Here is a 15,061-nt window from a genome sequence, read left to right as displayed (position 1 = left end):
GATAGACATCAAGGACTCCTCTACTTGTTACAGAGGGAGTACATTCATAAAGTCATTGAGTGCTTCCACATGTAGGACATAAAGCCTATTGTCTGTCCATTGCCTTCTTATGTGAAGGTATCACAGGGTAATTGTCCATAGACAGATGAGCAGAGGGCCGAAATGGGCAAGATTCCCTATGCATCCGCATTGGGTAGTCTTATGTATGCCATGATCGCCACTCATCCAGATATTGCCTTTGCAATTGGTGTTGTGGCACCCTATATGGCTACAACTGGCAAGAAGCATTGGGATGCCGTGAAGGGTATCATGAGGTACGTGAAGGGCACTGCAGATATGTGCATATGCTATGGCAGCCAGGATACAAGAGTCGTGGGGTACACTGACTCTGGTTACGTAGGACATGTAGATAGTAGGAAGTCCAATTTCAGCTATGTATTCACCTATGCTAGAGGTGTTGTTTCTTGGATGTCCAGGGTGCAGAAATGCATGACTCTTTCTACTACAAAGGCCAAGTATGTTGCAGCCAGTGAGGCTTGCAAGGAGGCCATTTGGTTGGGTCGTTTGGTTTGTTGACCTTGGTATTGATGCTACCCCTACACTGCATTGGGATTTTATGAGTGCTATTCAGTTAGCCAAGAATCCCGTCTTCCATGCGAAGACGAAACACATTGAGGTGAGGTATCACTTCATATGTGGGGTTGTTGAGGACAAGTCTATTGATCTTGTCGAGATCTTGACTTACCAGAATCCTGCGGATCTGCTCACGAAAAGCCTCTTTGCAGAGCGCTTGGCCTTCCTCAGGAGGTTGATGTGCGTGGGATGAGATGACGTCCTTCCGCATCCTGTTGTACATGTGTACATGTTGTACTATCTTTTTTCTTTTTCTTTTTACTCCTCACTAGGGCAGGTTTGCCTTTAAGTGGGAGGTTGTTGGGGGTAAAAGTGCCTCCGCCTGGCCACCCGTGTATTACTACACTGACAGTCACTACCACTGCACACTATAGGTGCCGGGCGCTTGCAGTGTGCTGTCACTTTATTCTTTATTCTTTTAGTGACAGTTTGAATAAAGGAAGGCCCGGTCACACATTGTGACTGTTGGAGTTCCCATTTCTTGTATGCAAGCTTGGATCCTTCTCACCTTTCAAAGAGCCCCATGATGCAAAGGAAAGGGAGGAGATAGGATTGGAGATGGATTTCTCACTCCTTTTACACCAAAATCAGAACATGGAGGAGCGCCTCAAGAAATTGAAGAAAATTAGAGATGAGCTCACTGAGAAGCTAGAAAGAGTGAAGACTTAGGCCTATGTAGAGTTCGGTAAGAAGAAACAACAAAAAAAATAGCTATTCATAGAACTACATGATGCCAGGGCATAGAAAGACGAGGTGTCAACTAAATGACTGGAAGAGATGCAAAACTAACTCCATGTAACCCTCTGAGAGCAAGAATGACTAGAAGAGCAGTTGAACTACCGCAAACATGATAAGGAAAAGGTGCTCGAGATGTGGAAGGAGCAAGAACATATGGTAATGATGTTGTCTCAATACCAAACTCAAGGCATAGAAAAGATGGAGGAGAAGGCCAGGGCTTGGGAAGAAAAGAATATTGGAAGGCTTAGGGACCTTGTTGAACACATTGCCTTGGTAGAAAGTGAACAAATCGTGGCATTAGTAAGGGTGGAAGTAGTGGAAAAAAGTATAGAAGTCTAACAACAATTCTTTCTTAATAATGTATTGCATGTGACCCAGGTTGAAGACAAGGACACAATAGAAGGGCTAAAAAGAAAGTTGGAAATTACAAGAAGATCCATAAGGTATGGTCTCTAGGAGTGCACCCCCATAGCTAGCACTAGCCTAAGCATAGAGCAGTGAAGACAATTTTTGAGGTAGGCTGGGGCTCTCAACAAAGGAGCTAATAGAGTTAGGGTTTGGAGACTAGGAACAACAAATGTAGCACCATACTAAAAATCCAAGAGAGCCAGTGTAGGAAGAGGGTCCATATTTTGAGTAAAGCCAAGATAAGGAAGAGCAACTATGTGAACCTAGCCCACCATGGCAGGAGATGCCATGTGAAGATCCCAAGGGAAGCGCAGTTCCAAAAAGGATGATGGAAAAAAAAAGAAAGAGAAGAGAGATGTTGGAGCAAGCATAGAGGGGACTGAGAGCCCAACCGTAGCAAGTGCTTGAAGTCTAGATCCCGCAAAGAGAAGAATGTTATCTTGTAAAACTAGGCCTAGGAACTAGCTGCCTAGGAGCAGTGGGAGAACAAATGCCAGCCTTTTGAGTTTTCCTTCCACTATCCTTGTTCTTTAGACAAGGTCCTGTCTCTAAGAGTGGTGGAGTAGGTGATTAGGCTCACACAATGACTAGGAAACCAATGGACAAATCAAATAGAAAAATACCCTACAAGGTGGCAAAAAGAGATTGTCGACTTTTGGCAATGCAAGGTTTGGGAGATTCCAAAGATAGTTAGCGGGGATACGAAGCCCAACCAAAATGGCAGTGATGTATTTGGGACTCCAACCTTGATGCGTGGATAGCCTTCTATAATACTATACTAGAGAAGCACAATGATCCCACCTACATGCCATATCCACATATAATAGGAGTAGACTATAATATGGATGTGCATGGTAGGTATGATTTTTCTAAGGTCTATAATGTGAATACAAGGAGTCTAGAGGAGTGCTCAATTTTCACCGAGCAGGATATCCTCCCATCTATCATGCACTTGCTTGACGAGTTTTTATCTTGCCATGACTCCCTATTCATCACTACCTGTAATTATCTCAGGGTACTTAGGAGTTTGCTCAAGCAAAAGCCCATAGTAGAAGAGGCTTCCTCTTTTTTAATCTCAATGCAAGAATCGATAGCTGCATGGTATCCCACCTCATAATGAGGGCCATGCTCCTACCTTCCTTTTCTATAATTGTCCTTGAAGATATGAATGATAGCCACTTCACCAAGTGCAGTCACCCCTTCCTATCAACGATGCCCCTAAACGTACATATTAATAGAAAATGCTACTTGTAGAGTAGACCCTTCCTTACCAAGTTTCTTAGGCCTCCTCACAAGGTAGCTCTCTTGAAGATCATCGTGATTCCGTCTAGTGTGCTGCCTCCTAATGTATTAAATATTATTTTTTAAAAAGAAAAGGAAAGAAAGAAAGAAAGTAAAGAAAAGCAAAGATGAAGCACAAGAAAAGGAAGAAATGGAATTCTCACGTACTATCAAAGTGCCATAGACAATGCACCTAGGGACAATTATATCCCTATCCCCTTCTCCCACTTCACACTTAGGGTACATTAAGGGTAGGACACATCTAGGGATTTTACACTTAGACGTGCCTCCCTAAATCACACCCATAGCACCTCCCCTTGTAGGATCTGGGTCCTCAAGTGTGAGACAACACCATAGGCTTTCGACCCTACTCCCAGTTCCACTAGCACGGACACCATACACTACACGTTGAGGTAGGAACATCCAAGAAGTGCACTTCATTTTCCTTTTCAAGTTCATTCAATCACCCACGACCAACCACCACTGACCTTAGAGGCCCCCGTTACCCACTCAATCTCTTCTTAGCCTCCACAACCCCACATTCATCTTGTTATGCTTCTTCTCCATGGCCAATCTTCCCACATCTCTATCATCAACCCACATGGCAAACCTTCAACCACTCGAGCCCTCATCACCAATAAGTGCCATGACAAAGAAATCAAAAAAGAAATTGAAAGAAAATCAAAATATGTAAGGAAAAGCGGAAAAAGGTGGCCCAAAGGAAAAATAGGAGGAAAAAGGCCAAAAATGCAGGACCAACTTTACACGACCAGGGCGAGTGCAAAAAGGAAAATACACATTTTAAATATAAAAGTGTATCCTAAATTTTTGTAAAAGAGCAACATGCCCCCTCCTGTGCAATTTGTAAATGTAGAGGGCATGGGTGAAGGAACAATGTAAATAGGAAGGGAATAGGGAAAGAGAACCTAGTCTAAAATGGCCAGTCATGTAAAAAAGGAATGAGTGCCCAAGGAGGAGGTAGGGGATGTATAAAAGAAAAAAAGTAAATGAAGAAGCTTATTCTTGTATGTGGCTAGAAGTAGCTCCCTTCTTCTTCTTCTCCTTCTTCTTCTTCTTGCTTATGCTCGTGCCTGAGAGAGGGAGTGAGTGTGTGCGGTTGAGGGACTATGGTGGAGAATCTCTCCATCTTCTCCTCTCTTCTTCTCCTCTATTGTCTCGTGCATGGCAATGGAGCTTGGATCTTGGAGCTTGAGGATCGAGCTTGCACCTCCTCAGATCATGGAGCTACCGAAGAGCTCGTGGGAGGAGGAAACTCGATTGGGCATGAAGGTAAGCTCACTATAGTTGTAGGTGTGAGAGTGCACACAACTATGTGAGAAGTAGCCATTGCAATTGGATTGAACACTTGAAACAATAGGTGGTCCATGGGTCTTGGCAGTAAATCATGAGCTCCCACAGTAGGGGATGGGGGGGTGGGGACAGGGGAGCGAGGGCAGAGGGGGTGGGGCAGGTAGGTTGGACGGTAGGGATAGGAGGAAGTATTGGGGTAAGGGAAGGGGGGACTAGGTGAGTAGGTAATGAGCTGGTAGAGAATGTAAAATATTACACGGCGCAATGAACAGAATCTGAGAAAGAGATAGAGAGTACACAACAGATAAGAGGAGAATCAGTAAATTCTTTAACTTCAAACAACTGATACAAAGATGGCTCTGTCCACCTGTGCGCTTCCACTGTGTGAAGCTTAGATGGCGATCTAGACAGAAGATAGGTGAATAGCTTAAGGCTAGCTGGAACAACAACTCTGACTGGGTGAAAGTTGACTGAGAGATGGCTGCGAAGGGGTTTAGCTTTTATAGCCCGCGAAGGTCGTTAGGTCGGCCTGCCAGACCTACCATATGAGCCTCCACTAGTCGGCCAGGGAATATTCCAGGGAATATTCCCTTTACCATCGGGCACACAATTCAATGCAATGTGCCTCGAGTTGCTACCAACTTAACCTCTCCGTCTAACCCAAAGATTAGACCCACAATGGTCACCTTTTTTCCATCCGGTCACATAGACCTCATCTGATATACAAGTCAGGACTCCACCAATGTCTGGGCTCACACTTGGCTTCTCCTCATAATGGGGGCCTTACAACTTTGAGCACCATGGATCATTGGTAGCACCTAATGAGGGTGGGGCATTGATCATATCTAACAGAGAAGGGCATTGCATGGGTGGGGAGGCATTGCATCAGATGAGGGAAGGAAGAAGGAGTGTTGCATAGATGGCGGGACTAGGGGCTGGACAAGGCAAGAGGGAGAGTAGAAGAGAATGGGGGATGGGGAAGGAAGAAGGGTGGAGGCAAGAAGGGAGGGGAGAGGGGAGGAACATGAGATAGGGAGAGAGAAGGAAGAATGAGGAGAGAGAAGAAGATACGAACAGGTGGGGGGAAGTTTTTTTGTTTTATTCTTTAAAAAAAAAAGGAGGAATATGAAATCCCCCTCGATCCCATGTACAAGCATGAGAGGTAGGGTAAAAAAACTTGTGATGCTGAGAATGAATGAAAGGGGAAAAGCATAGGTGGAGGATCGGCCACAAGATGTTGGAACTGAGGGCATGCATTTCAAGGCAAAAATTTGACGGTTAGGCGGACACGTAGTGTACTGAGTTAAAAAATTCACAAAAAAATTAATTTGAAAAGATCTAGGCATCAAATTGACATGTGATAAAAAGGAAAAGTTGACAAGACACCAAGGAAAATAAGATGGATAATAGAGATGATATGTTTGGTATGAAAAATAGGCATTCACATGGAAAAATGATGAAAAATACACTAAAAAATGTAATTGAGAATCAATATAAGAAAATTTATCGGCCAACATGGAGTGCAGGAAAATTAAAAAATATCTTATTTGACGAGATGGACATGTCTATGAAATCAAAACATTGGTCCAATGAGAAACATGGGTATTTGCATGGAAAAATGGCAAAAACACACAAAAAAAGTAGAATAGAAATTAATTTGAGATGATCAGTTAGTCACTCAAAACAAAGTGAAATAAAAAGGAAAAGTATTAGAAAAAAGATGTTTGACAGGGCTATCAAGTTGAAATGCAGTTATGATGCAAGAGGACACGTTCACATGGATACAATATCAAAATTACATAGAAATCGTGATAAAAAATTTAAAACACAAAATCCATGTGTTGAATGAAGGGGATAAAAAGAAAAACCATTAGATTGGATGTAGGCTCAAGGCTATCCAAGCAGCACACAATTTCGACAAGACACATAAAAAATTTAAAAAATTTATATGAGAAAATACCTATAAACCATAAAAATAAATAACAACCGATCTTGCATTGGAATAATAGGCTCCAAAAAAAAAAATCCAAGAAAAGAGAAGGATTAGGGTTATAAGGTCAAGCTACTATTTTGGCTCGAGGAGTGCATTATTTTTACGAGCTTTTGATTTCGTGCTTTTGCAATTGAAATTGATTTTTTGAGACTTTTGAAACAACCTTTGATATTTTCTATAAATGACATTGACATTATAGCTCACTACATAAATGTCGTATCATACACCATTGCTCTTTTTTAACATGAAGATATGTGATAGATCATGCATCCATCGCTCTTTTGGAGCTCCCAACAAAATGCACACTATCCAAAATAGAGAGAGCAATGCTATTAGAATTGGAATTTTCAAGATTTTTAGCAAGAAATTGTTATTTAATCCACTCTTGTGTGAGGGAAAAAAATGGTGACTAAGAATTGTCCAATCATAAGGCCACATAATTCATATTTAAAGCACAAATTACTCTTGCCTCTTGTGTCACATCTCTGTATTCTTGCCTACGAAAAGTGTCCATAACTAGGCTTTAGCCAATCTTGGTAGTATCTTCTTTTATCAACCTTATGGTAATGGAGATAATCCTTTGATACTTGGTATCCAAACAACATGGCAACTTCAAATGCTCAATAAGTTTGGTCATAATAACTTGCTAGCAAAGGATGTGACATTTGGCACTTATAACTATAAGGTACCATATTTCTTATTCTTTCTTAGCTTTAATTTTTTAAATTATGTCATCCCTAAGTTTTTTTAATTTTTATCTTCTCTATGTTGTTCCATATTTGTGTACAATTCTTATGTTTGATCACTTTCACAATGGAGTGCTTGTGGCATGGACCATTACATCCTCTTCTTGTACCACATTAGCTACGTCATGGCTAGTTGCATTAAGAAATTGATTCTTAGACTATAACAATTCATGGGAACCAAATGGTTTATGGTGGATGATTCTCAAGAAGAAATCAATACTATCCATTAAGATTTCTTTCTACAATTACATTTGTTGTCTTTTCTCATCATGGTAACCACAAAGTGGTTTTATCCATTTGTGTTTTCACATGGAGGTTTTTGGTATTTCTATATATCTATGTATATGGCAAGTTTGTGACGATATGTTTAGAGCACTTTGCAACATTATAAACATCCAAGGTACACCTAATTCACATGAGAATGCTAGGATAGATGAGGCTCAAACTCTACTATCAGAGTTCTATGAAAAATACAAGAGGAAGCATCACTCGTCAAGTACTTCAAGGATACATGGTCTTCTTGTATAGGTAACCCTATGTTTTTTAAGAGTCACTTTCTTAGTGAGAAATGCAACTTGCATGGTTAGTGCATCAACTAGTTGATTGAGAAGTTGGTTTGCTCTTATCATGCACACTATTAGTACCAAGAAATGCTCAAAGATGTGGATTTCAAGAAGTACTTTAATGTTTTAAAGGTCATAGAAAATTCCATTCAAAGATCTAAAGAAATACTAGATTTTCATGTGGATTTTATTCTTGGTGATAGAAGTCGGGCTTCAATATAGAGTTGCACAAGAGATGGCCATTGGTACCATGTTTGAAATGTCGATTTAGTTGGGCATGTTGTACTTGTGATTGATCAACAACACAAAATATATGTAAACATCAAACCAAGGTCCTTATGTTAATGGAATAGAAGTGGAGACGACTGTAGGAAAGTCCATGGAGTTATATGGTGCACAATTTCATGAACACCAAAGTAAGTATTTAACATATCACCACTATGGATGATTGAAGAGTTGTCTAATAAATTTTTAATGTCTGTATTCTAAGTTTTTTCTTATTTTGGATATAGGGCAAGTTTTGCTGTCAAAGGAGATTGAGTCACATGTCCACTCACTTATACATTCACACTATAAAGGTGTGAGAATGAAAGGTATGGTGTAAGAATAATAATGTTAGCAAATGCCATAGGGTGTAAAATGTAATGGTAATATGTGATATATAGGGTTACATAGAATATAAGGGATGGTGTACAATATGGATCTATGCTCAATCGCATCATCGGGAAAAGTAAGGAGAGGTGTGCCACAAATCTATTGTACAAATAATTGACTATCATTAGCTTTATCATATGGCCCATGGTTGACATACATATGAGAGCTTGGATTTTGTGAGTTCTTTTACAAATGTATTTTGACCTAAAAGTTTTGACACCATCATAAAGCTATCTCAATAAAAATTTCAATACCTTAAATGTGGTCATGGACTTTGAGATACAAGCCAATGCCACATCAAAATATCATGCAAAGTTTTTGAACTTGAAGATACCATGTATGAGTCTTAAGTATCGGTGGTATAAGTTTATGAATGTAGCTTGTGAGGGAACTTGTTGCGATTGCATTTGCATTTGCAAACACATATTCTCTCTACTATTGGACAATGGTAAAAAAACTACAAGAAAATATCTCAACTAGTCCTAGATATGACTCACATGTAGTAGTGTGGCTTTTCTTGATTATCATTATCATTGTTTGTAATGAATTTAGTTACAATGACTGATCAAAGTGAATCAATACTGTCAATGTTTGTTACCAATTGTATTTTAATTTTATTCCAATTTTATTACTTCTTTAATTATAGTCCACATCTATGGATCCCATGTATTTTAGCATCCTTTTTAGGCCTCTAGTGTCTTGAATTACCAAAATCATGTGCCTTATCCTAGCATCCCAAGTATCATTAATTGCCAAAATAATGTACATTATGCTTTCATTATATCATGGAGCCTCCAATTTTTTACTCTATCACCTCTTATGTATGTTATGCTAGCAATATTCTAGCCTAGGTGCTCCAATGTCTAGCTATATCACCAAGTTTCTCACCTGGTCGCAATATTATACCATGTGTCCTCTATGTGTTATGTAACATTTTGATAACACACTAACCTAGTGTCTATAATTTCTAGATATATCACCTATCATTGACATTATGCTAGCATTTTAAGATAGACATCCAATGTGTGCCTATAACACCCATTTATATATTACGATACCATTCTAACTTATGGGCTCGAGTGTCTAGCTATATCACTGAGTTTCTCACTCAAACACCATGCCATTCTAAATTTTTTTCTCTTTATATCATGTAACAATTGGTAAGACACCTAATTATATATGACACAATGCACACAAGTTTGAACCTATTATGCCTTTGCTTTGATCTTATATCTTATAATATTCTACTATGTCCTTACAATTGATAGAACTTGCAGCAATAAATTCTATGGATGGATGATAATAATATGCTCAAAATTTTGGGTATTGTATCCCCTTAGGAAAAACCCCAAGGGTATTATATCCCCTTAGGAAAATCCTTGGTGTGTAGAAAAAAAGGTGGTTGGCAGGCCCCCCATCATTCGCTTGCACTCGGAGGATGGGGGGCTTGCACCCCCCTTTTTTCTACACACCTTCATAGCTTCTAATGAACCTTAGTGTGTAGAAAAAAAGGGGGGTGGCAGCCCCCCATTGTCCAAGTGCACATAGCTTCTAATGAACCCTAGTATGTAGAAAAAAAGGGGGGTGGCAGCCCCTCATCGTCCGAGTGCAGCCCCCCCTTTTGGCAGCTCCCCATCGTCCGAGTGCACTCGGACGATGGGGGGCTGCCACTCCCCTTTTTTTCTACACGCTAGGGTTCATTAGAAGCTATGAAGGTGTGCAGAAAAAAGTGGGGTGCACTCGGATGATGGGGGGATGCCACCCCCTTTTTTTCTACACACATTGATAGCTTCTAATGAACCTTAATATGTAGAAAAAAAGGGGGGTTGCAACCCCCCCATCATTGAGTGCACTTGGATGATGGGGGGGCTACCACCCCCCTTTTTTTCTACACACCTTGATAGCTTCAAATGAACCTTAGTGTGTAGAAAAATTAAGGGGGTAGTTCCCCTATTATTTGAGTGCACTCAGATGATGGGGGGATGCCACCCCCCCTAATTTTGTACACACCTTGATAGCTTCTAAAGAGCCTTAGTGTGTAAAAAAAAAGGGAGGGTGGCAACCCCCATCCTTTGGGTGCACTCTGACACACCTTGATAGCTTCTAATGAATCTTAGTGTGTAGACCCCTTTTCTTCTATATACCTTGATACCTTCTAATAAACCTTAGTGTGTAGAAAAAAAGGGGGGTGGCGGCCCCCTCATCATCAGCCTACACTCGGATGATGGGGTGCACTCAGATGATGGGGGAGGTTTCCATCCCCCTTTTTTTCTATACACTTGGAAAGCTTCTAATGAGCCTTAGTGTGTAGAAAAAAAGGGGGGTGGAAGCCCCCCCATCATGGGCATGCACTCAAACATTGGGGGGTTTGCCACCCCCCTTTTTTTCTACACACTATGGCTCATTAGAAGCTATCAAGGTGTGTAGAAAAAAAGGGGGGTGGCAGCTTGCCCATCATCCGCGTGCACTCGGATGATGGGGGCGCTACCAACCCCCCTTTTTTTCTACACACCTTGAAAGCTTCTAAAGAATCTTAGTGTGTAGAAAAAAGGGGGTGGCATCCTTTCCATCATCCGCATGCATGTTGATGATGGGGGAGCTTCCACCCCCCTTTTTTCCTACACATCTTGAAGATACCAAGTGTTATGGCAGTACTAACTTGAAGCATGAATTTGGGGCCAATCACAAGCTTTCCACACTCTAATGGGAAAATAGCCTTTTTAAAGGTATCTTGAAGGTTCTTGGTGCTTATGTAAGGTTGAAGGGAGAAAACCCTGGCCCGTCTCACTAACCCCTCACCTCTCACCCTAGAAAAAAATATAGTCCCCCCCCTCACTTTTCACTCAATTCACTCACCTTCCCCACTCTATCTTTTGACGAGAGGCCCTGAGCCACTTAACCATGCTCAAGTGTGATGCAATATAGCCCCATGCCATGATGCACCTTGAAGATCCAAGCCTTGAGTGAGGTACCTCATATATATCCTCCTATCAATGTGTGTAGAACTGCATGCACTCGGACAATGGGGGGGCTACCACGCCCTTTTTTTCTACACATTAAGGTTCACTAGAAGCTATAAAGGTGTGTAGAAACAAAGGGGATGGCAACCCCCCATCATCCGAGCACACTCAAATGATGGGGGGAGTGCCAACCCCCCTTTTATCAAGGTGTGTAGAAAAAAATGGGGTGGCATCCCCCCCCCCCCCTCCCATCATTCGAGTGTACTCAAATGATGGGGGGGCTACCACCCCCTTTTTTACACACTAAGGTTCATTAGAAGCTATCAAGGTGTGTAGAAAAAAAGGGGGGTGACAACCCCCCCATCATCCGTTAGTGTGTAGAAAAAAAGCCCAAGCATTCGAGTCCACCCCCGTTTTTTTCATCAAGGTGTGTAGAGAAAAAGGGGGGTTTCCACCCCCCAATCATCCGAGTCCACCCCTCTTTTTTTCATCAAGGTGTGTAGAAAAAAAGGGGGGTGGCAACCCCCCAACCATTTGAGTGCACCCAGATGATTGGGGGTTTGCCACCCTCCTTTTTTTCTACACACTAAGGTTCATTAGAATCTATCAAGGCTCCATTGACACATCATAGTAGGGGAAAAAACCAATTAAATGGGTCTTTCATGGCTCCACCACCAACCCAAATCATATGAATGATGCTCGCAAACAACTCAAAGAGATGGAACGATAGATTTTTTCTAATGAAAGGTTCTCTTATCGTGTGACTAGAGTATCATTTTGTAGGGGCGAAGTAAACCTTGCAGGATTACTTGAGAGTTCTAGCTTTTCTAGGATGGAATGCCTGGCCATCCAAATAGATCGACTAGAAAGGATTTGTTTGGCATAACAGATAAAGTACATGTTGTATTTCATAAAATATAGTCTCCTAATCATCTCTTAGATGTGAGTAGAGCATTCTTATCTATATTAGTTATACAACCATCCCTACCAAGTGTCTTTACTTTGGATACTATCTCTTTACCTATCTATCTTGGTTCTAAAATCACAATGTCCATCTAATCCTTTTCACATAGTGTTGTATCATCACTTCACACTCCTCTCCTCTAAATGTTTCCATGATTTCACATGAGAGACCAACCAAAGCTTGTAGCATCAAGTTCTGCATTAATACAAAATTATTATGAAGCTATATGCATGTTGTTAATAATAGCTAGGTACACTCATCTCCTAAGAGATGAAACCTTCAAACTCTCATAGAGTATCACCCATGTCTTGATACAAAATCATTTATCCCAAAGGTCTTCATGTTACAATTACCCTTCCGCACCCATATATTGCTACAAAAGCACTCATAACATAATCTTCATGCTACAATTACTCTTGCACACCCATGTCTTGCTACATAAGAACTCATTACATGTCTTTGTGCTACAATTTCCTTTGCACATCAAAATGTTTCTCCTGTCCTTGTATCTCTCACTATTTTTCCCATTCATTGTGCAATACTCCAAATATAACTTCTCCTTTCAAGTCATCATTGTCTCAACTTACCCTATTCATCCCTCATGGTTACACTCAACATCTCAGCTTATAGACCTCTTATCTCAAATATAATGGATATATTTCTTCAATCCCTTGTTCAATTACATGATCTATATTCATATCATCCATGTATGCCAACACAAATTGAAGATAGGACTCTACATAATGCCTCTACCTACTACTAGTACTCTACCTAATGCAAATGTCTGTACAAAACAAATAGTAGGTAGGTAGAGGCCTTCTTTTCACCTCTTAGAAATCTATTTGCAACCCTAAGAATATATATGAATCTACCTAATGCCTCTACTAAAGCATAGGTTTCACCTAAAACCAATCAAGGAGTGATGGGAATGTGACTCAAACCAGGACTTATGGAGAAATATTTCCTAAAGGATAAATTTGGTGACCAAGATATTGCATGGACCAAATCTCTTTTATATCTCATTCCATACCTAAGATCTATATTTTTTCTCAACATTGAAACCCACAAAGGTTGGGACGAGGTCAAAGAGGAATCCCTTTGTCACAAATAAGAATGGTTGAAGTACCACCCTAGCTTTGTATGCCATTGCAGACCACCTTTGAAATTTGGCCCTTCTAGCCTTGGATACAACGTATGTGTTAGTGCTCTTCTTATCCCTCAATTTTTTGTGCAAGATCTCTGTTATTTGGTTTCTTGAATAATTCTCTCTCCCCCAATATAGAATTACAAGAGCATATGTCACCCCAAACATTGGCCATGAAGTTTAGATGTTTTAAAAGTTTGAAATTACCAACAAAGAGAGCATCTTGGCTCGCCTCACACTTAAACAACGAAAGTGGGTTGAGGTGGGGATGTCCATTGAGATGAGATTCTACCACTATACTCCACCATGGTTCAACACACTGTGTATTCTAATATCTTAGCTTGTTTGGAAGGTATTCACCACAACCCACATGATTGCAGAGTAATAGTGTTAACTTTAAATTCCATGTGGAAGCCTCTTGAAGAGATAGTCTTAAAAAAAAAAAGCTCAAAATATAAAGGATGCTCCCTCTAATTTAACCCTAAATCCATGTGTTTTCATAATGTTTTTTATGTTTGTGTTTTTTAAATTATTTATGTATACTTACAAGTTCATTGATACCCTTAATTCACAATAAGATCCTCTTGAAGAGATGAGATTTTTTAAAATGAAGAAATGCTCCAAATAAAATGAGTTTGTATCCACCAATTTTGTACAATTCAATGTTTTCAAGATCTTAATTATTTTTTTCATGTTTATGTTTTCATAATCATGTGCTAGTTGAATTTAGGAAGAGTTTAATGCATTCATTTCCAAAGAAACTGTAAAAAATCAAGGGGGTTAAGGATTGTTAGAACATGAAACACAAAAAAAGATTGAAGTTGCCATAAGAGTTGAGGAAGAACAGTTGAAAGACCGTGACTAGAAGTATCTCTCCATTTCCAATTGTTCCACTGGAGAAGATAGTTTCAAGGTATTATATGGGATTCAATGGGATGAACCAAGCATGGTGAAGATTACTTGTACGACAAGTTATATTGCTTGTCAAGCTCCAAACTTCCCCAAGAGGTAAGATTATTTGGTGTGTCTAAATGTTGCACTTGCTTCAATCTAATGAAAACAAAGGTTGCATTTTCTACTTTTATGGATTTCCATATTTGTCATACAAGCATATGTGCATCTCTTGAACATAGTGAAGTCATCTAATGAACACCAAGGCAAGAGAGTGCTCTATGAATATTATGTTGGTGTTTCACTAAAGTATACCTATATTTCTATCATTGGTTGGTGGCTATTACAACCCATGGAACCATGGTTTGTTTTAGATTTGTTCTCTTGCTTGTTATACATATTTGAAAATCCATGGTAGTGGGTGGCTCTTATTTGATTTGAAATAGAATACCTAAGAAAGGGATACTATCGAATTTTTTTGGACAATATGATAACTTGCATTGTGGTTGCTACATCATGGTTATAGGTGGTTTTTGCATTGCATTACTAAACAAATGCTTGATGTAGTATTTGAAGTGATCAAAGAGTGGATTGATGTGAAAGATGAGAACACCATGTACTCTCTAACTATCCAAGAGCATGGGACCACAAAATGAGAGGAAAATGTCTATCTTTAGTGGGTTGATTACCCCCTTGGGGTCATTCCAAAGCAAGAGATGGATTTGCTAGCAAGGACATCAACTTGTTTATTTTACAAATGTCTAATATGTTTGCT

Source organism: Lygodium microphyllum, chromosome 15 (genome assembly GCF_053477565.2).
Source record: "Lygodium microphyllum isolate KBCC chromosome 15, Lygodium_microphyllum_v1.1.10, whole genome shotgun sequence".
Taxonomy (NCBI): Eukaryota; Viridiplantae; Streptophyta; class Polypodiopsida; order Schizaeales; family Lygodiaceae; genus Lygodium; species Lygodium microphyllum.
The sequence above is the reverse complement of the archived record's forward strand: the minus strand, read 5'-3'. Positions refer to the sequence as shown.